A 20,882-nucleotide genomic window follows, 5' to 3' on the forward strand; every position below is an offset into this window, starting at 1 on the left:
GCAGTCCATGAGGAGGAGGTGCACTGCAGTACTTAATGTAGCTGATGCTGACTGTTACTATTGTCACACTTTTTTGTCCCCCCCCCCTGCAAACTGCAAACTTATTGATGAATTTCAAAGCACTGTACAAGTTGCACTGTTTTTTTCTTTTTTCATTTTAACAATTATGTCTTGCCTTTTTTGTTGATTTTCTAGATCCTTTTGAGGCGTTCATAATTTTTTCCATCAGGCATGAAATTCGCCGTATTAACCTGCAAAGGGGCGACTACAGCCTGTTGGTACCTGGACTCAGAAACACCATTGCCTTGGATTTCCATTTTAGTCAGAGCTTGCTGTACTGGACCGATGTCGTAGAAGACAAAATCTACCGCGGGAAGCTGTCAGAGACTGGAGGTATTGCTTGCAATACTTCTAATTGTTTTTGACCAACTAATATAATGTTTTGAACAATTTAGTCTCTAGCATTATGGGAATATGTAAAACAAAACAAAAATTGCATATTGGTCTGAAATAATATGCTGCTATACTGTACCCTGTATTGGAATATACCATGTTTTATTATGTCAGTGTTTCTCTAGCATGATGCTAGGTGTTTCTTACATGTTTTTTTTTTCCACCCAAATAACAACATTAGTGTGCCGATCTTAAAAAAAAAAAAATTAAAATGTGTGAGTAATTAACACTTAGATGACAGCAGAACAAATGGATAGAGATTTTAATTATTGATTTTTAAATCTACATACCAACCTCTCTCCCCTAAACCTTAAATTGAAACCTGAGTGATACTGTCAAAAAAGGAAATGTGAGAAGAACAATGCAATTGCTGAAACAACCAGGCCTGAGTTTCCCGATAACGTTGTCTCTTAGCGCGCTACGAAGACTCTTAAGGTATAACTTAACTGAAGGTATACCATTTCTAGGTGTGTTCCTCGAACCATGCCTTAGGAAGCCGCTTAAGATATACCTTCTTACGTCGCGACGTTACCGGTGCTGTCCGTGTCGATGGTGCTGAATTTGTTGATATCGATGGCTCGAGAATCAATTATTCTCTCGTGCTGGGGCTGCTTCACTGCGTTATGTGAGAAAGCGGTGTTCTTTTTAAAAGAAGCACTTCAGAAATAGTGGAAATTGCATTTATTTGGACTCATGGGATATTATAAAAAAAAAATTACAAATTGCAAACTAAATTAAACCCTGGATATTTTATATAATTTCGGAAAGAGTCGCGTGAACGCACAACCTCGTGCTCAAACGTGTCATGCGTCTAACCCACTACTGAATTGGCCCATACAAAGCTGTCGGTATGCGCTACCAGGCCACTTTGCCACCACGTCTGCAAACATCCCCTGTGGTCCACCACCACCTGGACATTGATGGCCGCGAAGCCCTTACGACAGATGAAGGCCTGGTTGAGTGCTGATGGGTTGGCTATGGGGATAAGTGTCACGTCGACAAGCCCTATTATTTGTGGTATACCGGCAATGGCATGGAAGCTTTGATGCGCCTCCATCACTTCGTGCCTGGCGGAAGGCATGCGGATATAATCTGTGGCATGACGGAGCAGGATGTTTGTGACTGAACGAACGCACCGCCACACCGAGGTCTTAGGCTACTCAGTCCATATCCATCCCCAACCACCTCCAGAAAACTCCCCACTGCATAAAAACGGAGAGCCGCAAGCAGCTGAATTTCGGGGCTGAGGGGGTGGTTCCGTCGAGTTTGTCTTGACACATCCGGACTAATAAGATCTAAAAGCTGCTGAATTTGCTGTCGTGGCAGGCGAAATTTCTTTTGAATTGTATCTTCTGACATGGTAGTTTTCACGAACGGCGCCGTCTTTGATTTAGCACAACTATTCGCTGTATCGCTGCAATAGTTTGACCAAATTCCCCACCACAGTCATTCTCTTTAAATAGACGAATAAGCCTTTACTTTCTAATGGTTTGCCAGCTGATGTACCTTTGGATAATATAATTAAAAAGCTAACAACAATCAGTGTGATGACAATTTTATTATTTGCATGAAAACACTTGAATTAGCCTAATTGAACACTGGGTGTATTCAATTTAAAATAATATTCGTATAGACTAAGATGTAAAGAAGCTTTTTGCAGTGGTGCCCACTAGCGGAATGAACTGCCAACAGTGATAAGGTATAGCTAAGAGTGCTCCAGACCAACCTTCCGAACGTATGACTTACAGAAGGTATACTTAACTAAGAACGTTTCGGGAAACACGTATTAACGATAAGGTACAGCTTAAGGTGTAACTTAAGAACGACGTAGCGTTAAGAAGGTTTCGGGAAACTCAGCCCAGGTCATTTTATGATGCTGTATTTGCATTTTTGACTCACGTGTTGACTCGCTTGCTCTTCAGGACTCGTACTCCAGTCCATTGCATCGTAAGTGCATCACTCTATCAGTTGAGCATCTTTGCAATTTGATCAGGCTTGAACAAGCTTGTAAATGTAGTTGTTTATGTAATTGAAATGTTAAAATGTTCAGTATCACCTTACAAGTCATGCGCTGTAGTAAAAGTGTTGTAGTGAAAAGTGTTTATGAACTTATAATCTGACCTTTTGCTCGCGATTTGTATGAAAGTCACTGTTGTTGCATGACCTCTAGTGTTCAGTTCACCAGGAAACGGCTGTGTTATGTAGCACAACGAGCCATGTAAAAATTATTTTCAGACCACTTACCTGATCTCAAAAAGCATTCTTGCTCAAATTACAAAGAAAGACCAAATTGTATTTGTATCATGGTTGGTTGTTATCTCTGTAGGCGTTTCAGGCATTGAGGTGGTTGTCCAACATGGATTAGCAACTCCTGAGGGGCTAGCTGTAGATTGGATTGCTGGAAATCTCTATTGGATTGACAGTAACCTGGACCAGATCGAAGTGGCCAAGCTTAACGGCGACTTACGAGCCACCCTCATCGCTGGCGGTATGGAACACCCTCGGGCGATAGCAGTGGACCCAGGCCAGGGGTGTGTTCTTCCAGTTGTAATTTTGAGAAATATAAACAGCAAACGAGACCAATTTTCAATCACTTTATAGTTTTAATGAATGAGTCCAGTGATTAATAGCTCTTTAAGGTGGTTTGTGGATAGTAATGAACCTGTGTAATCACCCATAAAGGAGCTTATAATGATTTCCAGAAGGTATATTACAGTAGAATTGGGCCATTATGCATTCTTAACAATTTTGTAATTGCAGTAATGGTTTTTAATTTGGATGTGGTATGCAAGCAGCCTTCATTTTAAACCTCATTTAAATGCTTACTAGTTGCATTGGAAGCATCTTTATGTGCCTGAGCTGAGAAAGTTTGTTGTCTTTAGTGCTCTCTTCTGGACTGACTGGGACGCCGCATTTCCCCGCATTGAAGGTGCTTCTATGAGCGGGGACCGACGGCATGTGGTTTTCAAGGACATGGGCACGGGCGCCTGGCCTAACGGACTCACTCTCGACCACATGGAGAGGAGAATAGTGTGGACCGATGCCCGGTAAGAGGGACGCCTGCACTCTTCCTTTTAAGGGAGAGAGTTCTGTCAATATTTCTTGACACTGTTTTTGCAAGAAGAGTCCTTGTGAAAAAGAGATGCTTTTAGAGAGATGGACGGGAAGTACAGGGTAGTTTAGGGTAGATTAGGTCACTCCCTTTATGACATAAACAAAAAGCTTGGATTCTGTCGCTGATATCAAATTCAAGCATTGGCTTTTTGTTGAATGATTGATATTAGATCCATCTCAGATGACAACACAATTACAGATGGAAGGAGACATACTATTAGTATAGATTATAATTTTTCCCATCAAGTAATTTTTGCTGTCTTGATGCATTTATAAACGCTCCCTTTCCATTTTCATAGTGCAATCTACCGAGTTCAGTTCCTTGTGTGGCCACTGGCTTCAAATGCACCACAAATTAATATTCAGATAATGAGATCCTTGGATTTAATGAATAATCTGATCAGTTCTCTGCATTCAATTCTCTCATTTTCATCTCCGCTATATTCAGATCACACATTTCTCTCTCTCTCTCTCTCTCTCTCTCTCTCTCTCTCTCTCTCTCTCTCTCTCTCTCTCTCTCTCTCTCTCTCTCTCTCTCTATCAACAACATCTCTTTTTTCTATTTCTCTCAACTGCTGCTCTTTCAACATTAAGGCATTGATGCTTTCATCTAAACTCCTTTGTAAGACTATTTTGAGATGGTGCATATTTTCATTATTTAGAATAAACTGTCCTTTTAATAAAAAATCCAGTATCTGGCAGAATATATTCAGTAAGTTTTATTGCATTGCAATTTTATTGCATGCTGATGAACATTCACAACCAAATAGTAGTCAAAATGACAGCATGAATAAGTAAAAAACTAAAATGTTGTGAAAGTCAACATTTAAAGTTCCCACAGTCATATTAAAAGACAGAAAAAGTAATAAACATTTCTAAAATGAACATACAATTTTCCTCTGATGCTCGGCTATAAATATGTAATCAACTTAATATTTATTTTGTGTAAAATTTGCTCGTAAGCCATAGTGATGTCCGATTTTTGAGCAAATCAATCTTTTGTGTAAGTTGTTTGAATTTGAATCTGATTAGGTCAAACAGGTTTACAAATCATGCTGAATGATTCATAAACGAATCAGTCTGAATTTGAATCATTTTGAAAAAGCCTTATCTAGTACTATAATCACAATAAATACATTTAATAGAAATGTCATGGAAATGTCATGGAATTCCCTCATTCATGGGAATTTATCGGTCAAAAAGTGAAGGAACCCTCAATGTGAAAACACGTTCGCAAACCATTTTTCATTTTGTATTCTGAGGTTTTTCAGATATGTAATGAGGGTGGGACTTTTAGGTGAAAGATTACATAGACACTATGTATATAGACACTGACGAGCCAAAATATTATGACCAATCACAGGTAAAGCGAATAAAGTTAATCATCTCCTAACAAGGCCACATGTCAAGGTATGGGTAGATTAGATGGTAAGCAAACAATCAGTTATCGTGGTCAATGTGTTGAATGCAGGAGAAAAGGGGAGAAGTAAAGAATTGATCAACTTTGACAAAGGCCAAATTGTTATGGCCAGACAACTGGGACAGAGCATCTCTGAAATGGCAGAGAAGTGATGGCACCAGGATGCTCTGTGGGAAGACAACAAGCTGATGGAGTGAATGTGATGCTCTGGACAATGTTCTGCTGGGAAACCCGGGGTCCGGCCATTCACGTGGACGTCTATTTGACATGTGACACCTACCTAAACTTCGTTGTATACCAGGTACACCCCTTCATCGCAATGGTATTCCCTGATGGCAGTGGCCTCTTTCAACAGGATAATGCACACGTCCACACTGCACAGATTGCTCAGGAATGGTTTGAGGAACATGATGAAGAGATCAAGGTGTTGCCCTGGCCTCCAAATTCCCCAGATCTCAATCCAATTGAGCATTTGTGGGATGTGCTGGACCAAAAGTCCAATCCATGGTGGCTCCACCTCGCATCTTACAGGATTTGAAGGATCTGCTGCTAATATCTTGCAGTCAGATACCACAGGACACCTTCAGGTGTCTTATAGAGTCCATGCCTCGTGGGTCAGTGCTGTTTTGTTGTCGTTGCATACAGCATATTAGGTATTATGGTATTAATGTTTTGGCTCCTTGGTGTATATGTTATCTTTCTCCGAAGAGTCCATTGATGAATAAGATCAGGAATGTGACCCAATGTAAATTCGGTCAATTTTAATTTAATGTTGAATTTAAAATACTCAAATAGTGATAAAGGTGGTGATTACAAAGATCACTCTTCATCTCTCCACAGATCTGACGCTATATACTCTGCTCTATATGATGGCACAGGGATGATTGAAATACTTCGAGGTCACGAGTTTCTCTCTCACCCCTTCGCCGTTTCTCTCTTTGGGGGGAACGTCTATTGGACCGATTGGAGGACCAACACAATGACTAAAGCCAACAAATGGACTGGAGCCAATGTGACTGTCATCCAAAAAACCAGCGCCCAACCCTTCGACCTAGAGATCTTCCACCCCAGCAGGCAGCCACAGAGTAAGAAACCATCTGAATATTCTCCAAAAATGTCAACGTTTAATACAAACCAGAGGGATTTTAAAAGAGAAGATGATTTGAGAGATCCAACAGAACATAACAAGGTCTAAATTGAGGGAAGTTGTCGTGTCGGATTAACTGCGTACAATGACCCAGTTTTGGCACATTACCATTTCTCACTGGAAGATTTTAGGGACTAATTGGCTGAAGAGCTGTCAAGTCATGAATCCCTTTGGTACTCATGATTTAGATGTCTTTGATTACACATAATTTTCTGAAATATGTAAGTCAAATGCTACAAGATCCAAACATACTAATTTCTGTTCTGTGACCATACTTTTCAAAACTAAAATACACTTTAAATTAAGATTCCAATTAGAACCAAACGGGTTTTAGAGTTTGATAGGTAGATGGGTACAATGTTGCCACAGCAGAACCTTTTTAAGATCCACAAAGGGCTGTTTACTCTTTAGTTCTGTAGAAAACATAAACCAATATGTGGATAAGAAGAACCTATAATGTCACATCAAGAGGTTATTTTAGTTTTTTCTTCCAAAGAAGAACCAAAAATGGTTCTAATAAAGAGGGTTCTTTGTTAACCTGAGCTTTTTTTTTTTTTAAAGTTACATTTTTTTTTTTTTTTTTTAACCATGGTGTTACTATAGTAAAACTGTTGTAACCATGATTTTTTGGCAGAAAGATTTTAACTACCATATTTTTGGTTTACCTATATTATTACTATGGTTTTACTACAAATATTATGGTTAAAATATGGTCACTGTAGTAAAACCATGGTCAATATTTGTTAAGGCTGAGTTCTGTCTCAATTATCTATTCAGTCGGCACTGAACAAGTGCCTTCAAAATCTCTTCCACCTTCTTTTACTCTCTTTTAATTGATCTAACAGAGTTTATTCACCGTTTGGGCAATGAAGTATGAAAAAGCCAAAAATGGCCAATAAATAAAGCACAATTGTATCATCCTGTGATGTCTGTCCAGTATCTTTCCCCTTGGGTTTACATCTGCCAGATGCAGAGGAATCAGCCTTCTGCCATCACATCGGGTTTAGTATCATCCGCCAAAAACAAAATTGCACCCTTAATGGTGCTAAGAGCCTCTTTGTTATTTGATGACTCCAGCTAAACACTAATAATGGGCTGGCAGAAACGTTCCAGATAATGATTGGTGGCTATGAACCTACAGTTTGGATTGAGCGATACACCAAACTTCCTTCTGTAACAGATGTGAGCAGAAGGCATTTTGTGACCGTGAGTTTTTTTTATGTCTATTCTGAATAAAAAAATGTAAGTAGCTCTAAACAAAACCAACAACATTCAACTGCATATAATCCTTCAAAAGGAGATGTTGACGACAAGAAATTTGATGAAAGTAAATCTTTTAGTAGAATTATTTTTAGACCTGTCTTGTATAGCTTTGAACCTGTTTGTTTTTAAATTGTACTTCACAGGCATTTTATGAGATGTGTTGATGAGGAGTATAACTAGTTTAAAGCAGGCACGTTTAGAAATGTGTTATCAAACCAAAATGATGATCCTAAACTGAAAACTACATCCTTTATTTATAAAAATAAATAAATAATCACACTGGGGATCCCGGCTCTAATTTATTTTTACTCCCGTCACCTGCTTTACCCTGTTTTTGGAGTTTGTTTATGGGGATGTTCCATGTCCATTTTCATTATTGGTCTACGTTTAAAAAGACATTCATTATATCTTGCCCACATTCCACATATTATGTCAGAATTGCTTAGTGAGAGTGACATTAGGGTGATTGCTGTATTAATTAAGCCTGGAACAACTGAATTATGGTTATTCTATGTTATAACAATGTAGACATGTTATTACCATGTAACTACATGTAATAATGCCAACATTATTTCTTAAATGGGCAGTTCTTCCTCATTCAGTTGAGGATGAATTTATTAAACAGTTTTTCATGTCCCAAGTTTGCATTTTTCAGTTATCTGTGGGCTTTTACAGTCCCATTTAGAGGTGAAGAGTAACAACCTTGCTGTGAGCAAGAACAAATCCTGGGATTGTTAAGAAGGGAATAAGGGGCCTAATTACTCAGAAAAGTGTCCACATATTCCACTTGTTAAGCAGAGTGCTTTCGGTTTTCAGGGAACTGCGTGAACCGATACAAACTACATAACATTTTAAACTAGCTGAAGTTAAGAAATGATAAATGACACACAGACCCTCAGCTATAGCATCAGCTTTAAAATGGGTAATATTTAAAAAACAAAACAAAAAAAATTCTACATTTATAATAATCATGATTTTATAATAAGTCACTTTGGTACTAAGTAATTAGCCTGGAAAGTAAAATATGTAGAATGGATGTTTAGATATTTTTGGGTAAATTATTTCTCTTCTCTTCTCAGCTTCTAACCCATGTGATGGTAATAGAGGAAGAGGCCCATGTTCTCACCTATGTCTTATAAATTATAATGGTTCTGCATCTTGCTTCTGTCCACATCTCATGAAATTGTCGGCCAACAACCGAAGCTGCCAAGGTGAGTTTGACCTGTCTGCTGGGCTTTAAACAGTGTAATTTATAAGGATTCTTCACCCAAAAATTATAATTATGTCATGATTTGCAATACCACATCGTTCCAAACACATATGACCCATTTTTCCCCCTCAATTTGGTCTCAGTTTGATCCAAAAAATGGGTGATCTGCAATTGAATATGTGATATAAAGCAGAATGTTTGATATTGGAATAATTATAGCATGTATCAGGAGACTTCTTTGACCTACCTAAACTCATTACAGACTGAAATTGAGATTTCAGTTTAACGACTGCCTTTGAGATCTCTCTTGAGGTCAGGATAGTTGAATTTACAGTATGACTTTGACTCTAATGTCTTTATAGCACTGTCTTTGTGAGGGCACTGAATCTAAATTTTCCTGATAATATCTGTCCCATCAATTGATTTAGGTCAGATTATTTCAGAGACTCCAAAGACAGGAGATCAACAATTATTGTTATTGTCAGTCTGGTGCAATATTCAGAATTTAATTGGGAATACCTTTTGAGTTCTAATTAAATTGTTGAATTTGAAATGAGATGGCAAACCGAATGAAGTTGTCATTTGAATTTAAAGAACGTTCTGTGGGGTGTGGCCAGATTAAATTAAATTCAAACTCATAAACTGAAAAGGACACAATTTTGAATTCAGAATTTTAAATGTTTTGTTTTTGTGATTTATATTTTTGTATACCTGAACAGGTGTGAAGAAATTTCTATTATACGCTCGGAGATCTGAGATTCGAGGAGTGGACATAGACAACCCATACCTTAATATTATCACAGCACTTACCGTACCCGATATCGATGAAGTCACGGCAATGGATTATGACGCGGTAGATGAAAGAATTTATTGGGCTGACGTGAAGACCCAAACAATAAAACGGGCTTTCATCAACGGAACCAAACTTGAATCCATCATGTCTGGAGGTATGTTGGGGTCAATTTTGCCATGGCATTTTAATAATATATATTTGAATTTACTCAGGTTTAGTTATAGAAGAGTTGGAGGAAGTTTTAAGATTTTTCTTTTACAAAATACAATTTACTCAAAAATGATGTGTTTTATTTTTATGATGTTAAAATGCTTTCTCCTATCCCAGCTTGGGATATGATGGAATTTATAGATTATTCATCGATAATACGCAATGTTACTATTTTTTTACAGACCTGTCCAATGTCCGTGGCCTGGCTATCGATTGGCTGTCCCGAAATATGTACTGGATGAGCTCAGACAATGACGAGACCCACATTAACATCGCCCATCTTGATGGATCTCTCAAAACTACTGTTGTTCACGGCATGGATAAACCCAAGTGCCTCGTCCTACATCCATCTAAAGGGTAACACAGTTAAAACTATTTTAACCTCATACGACCCGCGTCCACTTGCATGGACATTGTATTTTGGCTTAGCTATACGCAACACATAATGTAATTTAATTTTAAACTGACTGATCTCAGTTCAGAAGACTCAATGCTGTCAGTAAAGTGTTACATTTTGAATTTACGGAGTCATATGAAAAAAATAACATGGCGGCAATCGCAGAGGAGTTTATGTTTGGTTACAATGCCACCTGCACTCCATCTGGTAAGAAACCTAATTTGTATTTTACATTGAAAGCTGTTTGAGTTAAAAGATTAGAGTCTCCAGTTTCTTCCGGTATGCCATTTTTAAACGTTTTAGCAATTTGTTGTGAAACGGCACGCTTTTAAACACAATGACCACATTTGTGGACTGTATGCTCAGTTTCAGTTAAAATATCCTATATTCACTGTGCATTATCTGACTGAGAATCAATGAATGCTTCCAAAAACTGGAAAATTATGTTTTCAGATGCTTTATGTGGAGTTAGGATGAAAATAAGTAGCATTTCAAACTGTTCTGAGACCAGTCCAGACAGACAGCATACTTGAGGTTAAGTAATTCACTAAATTGGGAGCAAGGGAGCATCCTATAGCTCTCTATGCAGCTAAGTGCATTCAATCAATGCTTCATATTTAAAGTTCATTTTCAGGCTGCAGATGATGTTTCGACCACTCAACATGTTTGGCAGACATGGGACAATGATATTCAGTACATAGACTTACTACAGCTTGGTAATAAAAAAGAATCACAATTTAGTCTCACTGTCCACATAAATGGACATCAATTTTGAGAAAACTATTTGGTCTAAGTAATTTTTAGTTTTTTTGTTGCATGTTTCTTAGGGGCTACTAGTTACAAATAAAAAAGGGGAATGGGAAATGCACACAGCACACATGCAGGGGTCTCAGGAAATTTTAATTCAACTGTGTCTGAAATGGTAGATGTTCTAATGTCAATTTAAACTGCAAAAAATGTTTGTGTCACAAGTTCAGTATCCTATTTATTAACAAAGTAATTGCATATTTCCATTTAGTTGTCATCTCTCGTTACCTTCATTGCGGCTTATAAGGAACATCAGTTAAAAAGTTAATTACTCAACAGGTCTCAGTCTATTTTCAGTGTTCACAATTTATTAGTCATTTTCTTGGAGCTGATTAAGAATGACAAATTGGTATAGCTATGTTAACTCTTTAACAAAGCCAAACTCATCGTCAGCCAATCAAAAACTGAAATGTATCTTACCTTTGTTGCGCTGGTCAATGACAGCTCAATAATTAGCATACATTATGATTCCAAGCATACAACCCAATTAAAAACGAAGCCAGTTGCTAGCCATTGTTTGCACAAGATTTAATATAACAGAATGGTGTAATCCACAGACAGATCTTAACCACGGTACACTGCACATGTTGTTCTTCTCAGTCTATTTCATTTCACATCCTGATATCTCCGGTGATCTGTGCCCCTTGTGTTACACTTTTCCACCAGCTGTCTTTTCATTTCATCTTTCGACCCTGTCAACATTTCTTAAAGTCATCTGTCACAAAGGTTCATGTGCACCATCAAGATGTATGAGGAAGATAAAGACAGCTTTATTTGATTGTTTTCTGACCTGTGGTGATTCTGAAGATAATTTTTTTGATTTACCTCCTGGCCTTCACACAATCCCGACTCTTAAAGTGACAGAGCGCCATCCTTCATCTTGAAGACCAGTCTGTCTCTCTCTCTCTCAATGTATCTTGTTTCTTGTGGTCTGCAGGAAGATGTTCTGGACGGATGGGAGCACGATAAACATGGCAAACATGGACGGCAGTAACATTAAGATTTTGCACCAGAACCAAAAAGAGCCAGTTGGTAAATTTCCATAGTTCAATTTCAGAAACATTGTTCCTTTTGTTTTGCTTTTGAATTGTTGAGCAAACGATTTGATATATCTTTTATATAATGCTTTAGTTTTGTTTTGTTTTGATAAAGCTCTGATAAATCTTTGAAAAATTGCTTTTGTTTTGTTTTACTAAAGCTTTGATAAAATTATGTTGTTTTGGTTTGAAAATGTTTGAAAATATTTTTTTTTCAAAAGCTTTGATAAATCTTTGATTACAAGCTTTTGTTTTGTTTTACTAAAGCTTTGATAAAATGTGTTTATTATTGTAAAAGCTTTGATAGATCTTTGATAAAATGCTTTTGTTACTAAAGCATTGATAAAATTGTATTATTTTGTATTGCAAAAGCTTTGATAAGTCTTTGATATTTTTGTTTTGTTATGAAAAAGCTTTAAATTGTTAGTTTTATTGTGTTTTTTTGTTTTTTTTCGCAAAAGCATTGATAAAATGTTTTTTGCTTTGTTTTATGTTGTTTTAATTTCAAAGGACCTATTAAACATTAGGAGAATTACACGACTGCATGTACATGCATATACTCTAATTGCACGTTAGAACGAGGGCACCAATTACTCATTCTTCTTTCTTTGGGCTGTGTCTTTTGAAACCATTATATCTATATTAATTTGGTCTGAGAAGTAGCCCAAGGTATTGTTAGACCTCTGTGAGATTTTCCCCATTCTTCCATCTACTCATAATTAAAGGAAAAATCTCCCTGACACACACTACATGTAATTATGGCCTGAGCCAAATCCTAAGTAACAGGAGTTATCATTTTTAAGTGAATTGTTCAAAAAAAAGAAAAAAAACGTTGGTAATAGTTTTTGAATATTGGTTATGCTCCCCCACAAATAAACAAGGCTTGCTGTAGGGAAATTGCAGATTTGAAGTAACCAGACATTTTGTAGGCAATGACCTGTGTTGATAGTCATTAGATAAAAAAAAATATCCAATGTCTTTGCTATTTAAATCAGTTTAACCAAAACGTCCCTTGGAATTAAATTTATATAAACAATATATAACCATATAGTTTGGGATTATTTTATTAATATGCTTTTGTATTTTCTTTATCTTTTTAGGGCTTTCAATAGACTACACGTCCAACAAGCTGTACTGGATAAGTTCTGGAAACGGAACCATAAATAGGTGTAACCTGGATGGGAGTGGCCTCAATGTGATTGACATCTTAAGACAAGAGCTACGAAAAGCTAACGCATTGGCTGTGATGGGTGAGGAAAGGCTGTTTTTGTGGGTGATAATTGCCATTAATTTATTAAGGTTAATATTGAGTAAATAGGTGGAGCTGTTTAATTTTTCCAGTGATAGTCATATGTACAATAAAACCTGTTTGAGGAACAGTGCTGCATGATGAATACAAAATATTTTTTATTTTAATTTTATTTTATGTGAAGCATGCTACAGGGTTTTTGTAAAGCTTAATCATTCAATCATTCAGTCAATCATTTGACTGCAGAATGCTGCAATTGACTAATTATAATGTTTACCAGAGAGTCTTATAATTGTACATTTTGATTACCGATTATAAAAATCTAAATATTTTTAAGATTAATGTGCACTGTTAATTAGTAAATTAATAATTGCCAGATCAAAAACAATGATTAAGAAGCATTGAGACCAATGTTGACGATCCAACCTCAGTTTTCCTGGATCACACAATGACATCACCAAGGCTGGACTGGGAAGAGAAATCGGCCTGGAATTTTACATGGCAACTGGCCCAAAAGTTGTTCGCTGTCCTTTTCTGCATATCGCAGCGCATTTTTCTGGTCCGTTCTGCATAACGCGGCGGCTCATTTTAGCTTAACGATGCCCATTTGGCACGTATCGAGGCCGGTTCTCCCTATGGCCAGTCCACCCCTGATCAGCCCCAAAGTGCGTCGGCCCACCGGGAAAATGCCCGTTATGCCAGATTACCAGTCCAGCCCTGGACATCACTAATCGCTGACCCATGGATAAGTATATGCAATGCAGGGACCCAACTACAGCATAGTGTGTACAAGCTCCTCTGACCAACCTCTCAAATTATTCTGTCTCCTTTAAATTAGGCTTATGGAAATGCATTTTGTTTCATTTTCATGAAATCTAACAAAGCACAGAATAACTTTTACAGTGTATGATTATAATGAACCACAACTTTTGACATCCAATTCACACATTTAATTTAATGCCAACGGGAAAAGAAAAAAAAAAATCACTTACCAAGCCTAATCTTCAAGAAGAGACCACAACTTCTTAAATCCTTTTTTTTTTTATCCTACTGCGAACTTTGCAGCGTGTGTCAGTGGTATCTCTATGACCTTTACCAATCCAAGATCTAACGGTCTGGTTTAAATTTGCAGAAAGGGACTCCAACAAGGTTTAGAAAGAGCAGTGTAGAAATTGTCTTTATGTGAAGCGAGGCATGGCTCGATGTACATATCAAGTTCATCTGAGAAAATCCGCATTCATATTTTGTGCTAGAGATGGAAATTTTACTGACGGACCTGAAGAGTTTGTTCAGTTCATTTGAGACCTGTTGTCCATTCCTGTCCTTGTACTCCCTGTATGCTTGCAATACAACTCGGGGACTGTCAATCCAAAATCTTTTGCAAAGGGACTCAACTTCACTCTCTCCATAGAATGCCCCTGTGTTTTCAGGCCAATACTGGGGTTAGAGCACTTTCAACTGCTCGATTATCTGGCTGTATCCTGTTATGTCTGGTGCTCATACACCTTCACACAATAAACTTGTCTCAACATTTTGTGCAACAGCCTTGAAAACTCCTTTTGGTCTATCCGCCTGCCACAACATTTTCCTGTATTCAACGTGTCATTGGAAGGAATTTTCTTGCATTGCCATTTGGCTTATTACTGTGTGTCATCCAGGCTGATCTGACATAGCGTCATTCACTCACATTTGTCATAGAATGGACTTGTGTGCATCGATTACTGTGAATTCTCTTTTTTGGAATTCAATTGACAACTCAGAAAGTTCCAGAAGTGCATCATACATTATTAATAACAGCATGAGAGGATACACATGCTGCAAGACCACTGTAGGTACTACAATGTCGCGAGAGGCTTCACCAGCTGCTGTGTTTATGGAGAGCGGGGCATTTTTCCACACTGTCTCGACTGTTCTGAAGCTTGATGCGACCCACCGAGTGTCTAGAATTCTCCCAATTGTGCGCAAGTCAATGCCTAGACTTTCTGCACATTCTCTCAGTTCCATTCTATTTTTGTTGGATGTGTGGTAAAGCAAGTAAAGCTTATTCAGGATTTTAAATGATCGATTGCTCCAATTTCTTTGAGTGCATCACTCACGGCAAGCTCAAGTCTATGAGTCATACAATGCCAACCTGTGACATCGGGGAACAGGGCCAGCATTCATGCTATTACCCTTCTTCTACATCCAAACATCAGACACTCCATCACTTGTTATACCAATCAGTTCTTTGGAGAGGAAAACTTCTGTAAACTTGTATCTTTCAAGACAAAATTGTAGGCTTTAAACAATCCCCTCAGCACTTAAATCATCTAGTTCTACCGGATCCACAAATATATTGGCAGGCATGTCGATGTCATGTAACTGTCTCATGTAAATGATCAGAGCAATTTTCTTGCTCAAGCGTGTTGCCTAGTCAATAATTAGGCTTACTTTAGGGGCACATTACGCTATATTTTTCTCATTTTAGATGAGATATGTTCCTGGATATTGGCACACATTACATTCGAATGTAAGATGCATCCCATATTAATGCCATTTAAATCCATGTGCAGGTCTATTGCATTTTGCCTGTTCGAAATACTCTAGCTGTAGTTTCAATTTGTTCAGCCTGTGCATTAAAAGCACTTTGTGTAATGTATTCTTACTTGCTCTTTGCAGAATGCTTTCTGCTGCCATATGTGAGTTAGTGCAACTGTGCCTGCTGTTGTTTTGTGTTATCTGGCACCATGGATGTCACTGCACAACTCAACTCCATTGCTATTCCAACAGTTTGCTCAGGTCCTGGAGCCTACACTCCAACATTTACCGAAGCCCAGTCTTTGATTTTCCATTATCAACCATGGATAATACAACCTGCTTGTTTTTAAACTGTTCTTGAGACCAAATATAATATAGTGACATCCTCTCTCACCGATGACGTTTCGTCATCCATTAGGCCTACATCGGTTTCTGACTGATCCACCTCCTCATGTCTTTTGCTGTCCATTCTCCTACTCAATGCTATCAGCAGTGTTATCCAGGTGTGCATTTTCACTTTCTCGCAATCTCTTTGGATCAGGAACACCATCAGTTTTATTTGCCACAGTTTTAATAAACAAATATATGCGGGCCTGGGTAGCTCAGCAAGTATTAAAACTAACCACCACCCTTGGAGTCGCATGTTCGAATTCAGGGCGTGCTGAGTGACTCCAGGCAGGTCTCCTTAGCAACCATATTGGTCCGGTTGCAAGGGAGGGTAGAGTCACATGGGGTAACCGTGATTAAGTCGTGGTTCTCGCTGTCATTGGACGCGTGGTAAGTTGTGCGTGGATCGTGGGTCTCACAAGCGGAGGCAACTGTGACTTGTCCTCCACCTCCCGGATTGAGGTGAGTAACCGCAACACCACAAGGACCTAGTAAGTAGTGGGAATTATGCATTAAAAATTGGGGAGAAAAGGGGATAAAATGTAAATAATAATAATTAAAAAAATATGCTCAATTGTCTTTTTGACATTTTTGCTAATATTTGCCAAATTTGATTAGAATCTTTCACCACCTCGCTCTCCACTTTCCTGCATTCACTGCGCATGCAACGATAAGCAGCAAACAATGAGAGAGATTTTGCACTTATTAGGAAAGCCATGTACACCTGCACTCTCTCTTTATCTTTCTCTCCCTCTCTCTCAAACACATACACACATAGAGAGACTGCCGTCCTTTGAGAATGCACTAGTTAATGCCGTATTTGATAGGATTGTTGAAATGGAAACATGTTAAGCTATTATATTTTTAGTTAATATTATAATATATATTATTTTCCCCCCCGCCCATTTAACCGCATAATACTTCAAATGACCAGTCAAAATCAAGTTATCCAGAGTGTTGTGTAATAGTAAATTTTGATGAACGATTATAAAACAAAATTTTTTGTCTTAAGAATAATGTCCACTGTCATGCACAATAAGACAAGTGATATATTTATTAGGCTAGTAAATGGGGTACATTTTGCTTGCATGTTGTCTTTAAAGTAAAAAAGAACTTCCCAGAGCTCACGCATCACTTACGTCCCAAAATAAAGGTTTTCAAAGAGAAAACAGTGATATGTTTACACTTCTAAAAAATAATCCTTTTGTTAATGGCAGATATACTGCTTCACTCTTATTCAGTGTCTTTCTTTCAACTACAAAGGCTTCTGAGGAAACTTAATGAAGAAGTTGCTCTTGTGCTTCTCTGTCTTTCATGATTTCATTTCCTCTGACCTGGTGTGTAACTCTGCCAGGAGGGTGCCACGAGAAGGCGAAGGGGAACACAGCGCACATTTTTCATCAGTTGTGGATTGACATTAATCTGTTTAAGAGTGAAACAGCTGGTTCAAAACCAGAGGATCATCAGCTAAAGACATCAATTCTGACTTGCAGCATCTGCTGTTTGAAACGCCTTGTACCTTCCTCTCACCTTCAGTGTTCAAGAGACGTCCTGGCTTCCAGGGGAGACAGTTTTAGAAGGTTTCTAATTAGGCCTAACTTAGTAACTATATGTTCTGGAAGCATTATGTTAATTTGTAAAGCTGGGAAATATAGGGGTATACCAATTCAACAGTAGAACTTTATCAGTAAGATTTTGCTAGTATAAATTTCTGCTATATCGCTTATGTCACGGTAGACATATCTACATGGCTTTAAGTTTCTGAAAGAACCGATTTATTTAAATTCAATATTAATTTGGAATTCCCAGCACTACATTTAATAGAAAGGCTTCCATTGCTGCGTTTGCAATACATTGTGACAAATGTAGCGTTTTGTAATAATACACCGCGACTCATTGGAAAATGTAGCTTGTTACTGGAAAAGCTACACTTCCGAAAATAGCTGAGCTACTCTCAGACTACTATAAAATTTAGTTTGTAGCAGTGCTACATTTTGTTAGTTACTCTCCAACACTGCCGGTCATCAATTTCCCCCCCAAAAAAGTGGGTACCTTTCATTGGTAAAGCAATTAATTCATTGGACATTACCACATGCTTATTTGATTTATAGAATCTTCACTTAAAATAATTAGATAGTGATATACACTCTTACTGTATATACTATACAGTATAGTATAGCTGATACTGTGATACAACATTTTGGTTATACCACCTACCTCTATTTCTTGGTAAAACAAGCTGTATTGTTTAAAGTTTTATAACAATGAAACTGAGGTAAAAGATCATAGTCTTCAGGAATGTGATAAATCATCTACCCAGCCGAGTCCTCCGCTAACTCTGATCAAATCTTTTTGGTCTCTTAAATCATCTCAGTGTTAATGTATTATTCGATTGTATTCTGAGAAACAACCTGTTCATGCTTCTCTTAGTGTATTATCTCCTCAAACACAGTGGCGTTATACCCCTCGCGGACTCAGATGTTCCCTGGAGCTGCTAACACAATCAGTTTGAGCGATATCCAAACAATCAACATCCGTGAATGTCTGAGATATGGGCTATTAATGGAGGGAATGCTGGAGTCTAGGTTCTCTCTGGTTAGCCACACCGAACACTGTTTATTCCCCATATATACGGTTATTTGGCTCACGTCAGAAACCATGCTTTTATTTATACAATGTTCTAGCTTGTTAAAAACGATCCGGCTTGTCTTTCACAAATAACTAAGGGTATTGTAGCTGTTGGAAACATGTATTAGAAGGAACATATGTATGTTACAGATTGCTATAACGTTATTAAATTGCGACAAAATTCCGTGACAAAAACACATTGGGTTTCGATTTAAGAAACATGCCTCTCGCTTCATAACATATTTCGCCTCTATCTCTATTTGTCTCTCACTTTATTTCCATTTTTCTTTTTGTCTTTCTTTGTCTTGAATACTCTGTTAGCTCAATCGCACAGTTACTAAAAGTTGTCCGCCATGTTCTCTATTCTCTCATCTCATGACCATTTGATTGTTAGACGTGTTTGTTTAATATTAATGACTAATTAACCCCATTTTATACCAGCTGTCCCAGGAGGAATGCAAGGGTTTGTTAGGCCGGCTAGGGTTTGTTTTTAGCCTAGCATGGACCCCCGCCCTCTTTCCGCGCTTCCGCTTTCTCGCACACCGCTTACGACGTCCTCTCCCCCGGCCACCGGCATCAGGCGACGCCGAGGGCTGGAGGCCTGGTCTCCGCAGCAAGCCGAGTACGCGTAGCGCCTCCTGCAGGTCATCATGCAGCTTGGTTTTTGCATGATTCTTATATTTGAGTAGTGTCTGGCGATGGTAGACACGAACACTGGTTGCTCCGATGTCCATGTGTTGCAAAAGTCGGGCTTTTTTAACAAAAATAGCACCGTTGTGGATCCGGAGTGGCCGCTGCGTGCTACCGCGCCGCCATCTTGTAAACACCCATCATCATGAAGTGCTTCGAGAGGCTCATCATGAGGCAGATTAAGACCCAGCTGCCCCCCTCACTAGACCCACTGCAGTTTGCGTATCGTTCAAACCGTTCAACGGACGATGCCATCACCACAACCCTCCATCTGGCCCTCACTCACCTAGACAATAAGGACTCATACGTTCGAATGCTGTTCATAGATTTCAGCTCAGCATTCAACACAATCGTTCCCCAGCACCTGATTGGAAAGCTGAACCTGCTGGGCCTGGACACCTCCCTCTGCAACTGGATCCTGGACTTCCTGACTGGGAGACCTCAGTCAGTCCGGATCGGGAACAGCATCTCCACCACCACCACACTGAGCACTGGGGCCCCCAGGGCTGTGTGCTCAGTCCACTGCTGTTCACTCTGCTGACTCACGACTGTGCAGCAATGCACAGCTCGAATCACATCATCAAGTTCGCCGATGACACGACCGTGGTGGGTCTCATCAGCAAGAACAACGAGTCAGCATACAGAGAGGAGGTGCAGCGGCTGACGAACTGGTGTAGAGCCAACAACCTGTCCCTGAATGTCGACAAAACAAAAGAGATGGTTGTTGACTTTAGGAGAGCACAAGGTGAACACACTCCGCTGAACATCGACGGCTCCTCTGTGGAGATCGTCAAGAGCACCAAATTTCTTGGTGTTCACCTGGCGGAGAACCTCACCTGGTCCCTCAACACCAGCTCTATCACCAAGAAATCCCAGCAGCGTCTCTACTTTCTTCGAAGTCTGAGGAAAGCACATCTCCCACCCCCCATCCTCACTACATTCTATAGAGGGACTATTGAGAGCATCCTGAGCAGCTGCATCACTGCCTGGTTTGGGACTTGCACCGTTTCGGACCGCAAAGCCCTGCAGAGGATAGTGAGGACAGCTGAGAAGATCATTGGGGTCTCTCTTCCCTCCATCAAAGACATTTACAAAAAACACTGTATCCGCAAAGCAACCAGCATTGTGGACGACCCCACACACCCCTCACACAAACTCTTTACCCTCCTCCCGTCTGGCAAGAGGTACCGAAGCATTCGGGCCCTCACGGCCAGACTGTGTAACAGCTTCTTCCCCCAAGCCATCAGACTTCTCAATACTCAGAGACTGGTTTGACACACACGTGTCCTGAGTTGCACTTTAATAACCATCACTTTATAACCGTCTGCTACCTCAATAACTGCTATGTGCATAGAACATTATCTCATAGTATGTTAGTTATTAGTTGCACTACTGAGTACTGGTCGGCGCTGCACTGTCTATTGTCCTGTTCATTGTCAGTAATTTGTTGTACTGTCCCGTACTTTTTGCACATGTTTGCACGTGCACTTTATATAGGTATTTTATTTCGTTGTGTAGTCTCATGTGGTCCTATGTTGGTCCTTTGTTGTTTTTATGTAG

The 20,882-nt window shown here is 39.0% G+C and overlaps 1 pseudogene; it reads left to right on the plus strand.

The window, feature by feature from the left end:
* LOC127641003 (low-density lipoprotein receptor-related protein 1B-like) overlaps positions 1 to 20,882 on the plus strand; it is a 303,445-nt pseudogene that overhangs the window by 137,997 nt on the left and 144,566 nt on the right.

This window comes from Xyrauchen texanus, chromosome 50 (genome assembly GCF_025860055.1).
Source record: "Xyrauchen texanus isolate HMW12.3.18 chromosome 50, RBS_HiC_50CHRs, whole genome shotgun sequence".
Taxonomy (NCBI): Eukaryota; Metazoa; Chordata; class Actinopteri; order Cypriniformes; family Catostomidae; genus Xyrauchen; species Xyrauchen texanus.